We start from the raw sequence: 2,500 nt of genomic DNA on the forward strand, positions 1-2,500 counted from the left end.
TATATATATGTATATATATATATAGAGTGATACCTCGATATATGAGTAAATCTGCACCCGGAGACCGCTCGTAAAGCGAAAACTCGTGAAGCAGAGCAACAACTTCCCATAGCAGCAATGAAACTCCATGCTGCTATTCCATTGAATAGCTCCTACCCTAAAATTTCAGGCCTTGTGCCTGTAATAGAAACAAAAAAGAAAAAGGCTGCTAACCTGGTAACCAAAAAGAAACAAAATACACAAATAAACAAATAAATAAACTCCAGTATTTAACTATGCTGTCAGCTCACATCTTGCCATTGATATGCAACATAACTCAGTAATATTGATGGAAACATCTAAGGTGGCAAAGCTGACAGAATCATTAGCATGTCTGTGTTTGTCCCCATCACCACTTGACAACAGCTGTTGGTGTGTTTATGTCCCTTCTAACTTAGCAGTTCGACAAAATGTGACCGATAGAATAAGTACCAGGCTTTAGAAAGAAATAAGTACAGGGGTCGATTCATTCAATTACAAACCCTTCAAGGTGGTGCTCCAGCATGGCTGCAGTCAAATGACTGAAACAAGCAAAAGAATAAAAGAATCGCTAGCATTCCAGGCAAAATGCCTAACAACATTTCACCAATCTTTATGTTCTTGATTCAAATTCCTTAAGAGTGTAATTTGTGAGAATTTTAGCTGCTATTTTTACAAGGTTGTGTAACAAATGAATTGTGTGCCTTTACCAAACGGTTTGTTGCTAAGAAGAATGTTTGCAAAAACAACCATACATCTCTTCTATTATTTATGCACGCATATAAATTTCATACAAATCTCAAGCATATAAAATTGAATAAAAACACATCAAACCTATTATATTTTAAATTATTCTATCATGAATTACTTTTTTAAGCACTTTTCAAAGTATTTTGTTTGATACATGCATTAGAAAAATAGTCTCTTCTAAATAATAGCAAATGTATACATATTAATAGAATTATTAGGACATTTGCAAATAGTTGAAATAACTCAACTGAGAGAATGTTGGACTGACTGCCTTTTGTTTAAATGCAGATTTTGGAATTTCTTTTTTCTTTTATCTTATGTTTTTACTTTTTTCAGTCTTAGACTGTGGCCATACTGGGGCACTGTCTCGAAGAATTTTTATTCAAAAGAATTGACTCCAGTACTTTTTTTTTTATTTTCAAGACTGATACTTATTCTCTCAGTCTCATTTGCTGAACTGCTAAGTTACAGGGATGTAAACACACCAACACTGGTTGTCAAGTGGAGACAAAGAAACACATACACAAATATATATATATATATATATATATATATATATATATGTATGTATAATTAATAATATCAAGGTAAAAAGAAATATTACAAATTTCTACTACCAGATGCCTAACGTGTAAAAAAGTTTAGTCAATAGACTATATATCATTCATATAAATACAGTGTACATTTAAACACATAAGAGATATCTGTCATAGGATTCCTTGCACACTAGAAGGAACAGCTAAAATCCAAACCACTATTCGGAAAAATATTTCTAAGGGAATGAAAACTAAAAACGTTTACTGTCTATCTCCTGGACCATGGTTTCAGACTTTTTTTAGCAAATAGAACAATTTGCTAGGTGAAGTCTTCATCAGCAGGTACACCTAGATTAAACATATATTAAACATATAAGCACGAGGCTTATATGTTTAATCTAGGTGTACCTGCTGATAAAGACTTTGCCTAGCAAATTATTTTATTTGCTAAAAAAAGTCTGAAACCATGGTCCAGGAGATAGACGGTAAATGTTTTTAATTTTCATTCCCTTCGAAATTTATCCTTAATAGTGGTTTGGATTTTAGCTGTTCCTTCTAACGTGCAAGGAATCCTATGACGGATACTTCTTATGTGTTTAAATGTGCACTGTATTTGTATACATGTATATATACAATGGGCTTCTTTCAGCCTCCATCTACCAAATCCACTCACAAGGCTTTGACCAGCCTGAGGCTATAGTAGGAGACACTTGTCCAAGGTGCCATGAAGTGGGACTGAATCCAGAACCATGTGGTTGGGGAGCAAACTTCTTACCACACAGCCATATCTGTGCCTGCTTATATGTTAATATTTTTTTTTCTGTTTTGATCTTGAAGTAAGTACTAATTAAAATTCCTACAATTTGACTTAATGAGGTTGGGAAAAAGAGGTGTTATCTGTTGCTTATTATACTCATCAATACATAATCATCTTTATAATAAGAGTTGTCACTTGATGTTGCTTTGCCGTTCACTAATTTTGTATTCATTACTCAATTTTGATTTGCTGCTCACATCTTTTTAACTTGAAATAGCAGGGGTCTGCCATATTTTCTATTTATAAATGGGCTAAGAATTCTTTGTTTCCATGGCAGTCTTTGTGATTTTTCATAGATTTCATGAAAGCAGACATGAAACTAACTTGGATTGGCAGTATCCTTTTCTACTTTGCTTGAAATTTGAATCTTTGAACTCAA

The sequence above is a fragment of the Octopus bimaculoides genome, chromosome 3 (assembly GCF_001194135.2).
Source record: "Octopus bimaculoides isolate UCB-OBI-ISO-001 chromosome 3, ASM119413v2, whole genome shotgun sequence".
NCBI classification, from domain to species: domain Eukaryota; kingdom Metazoa; phylum Mollusca; class Cephalopoda; order Octopoda; family Octopodidae; genus Octopus; species Octopus bimaculoides.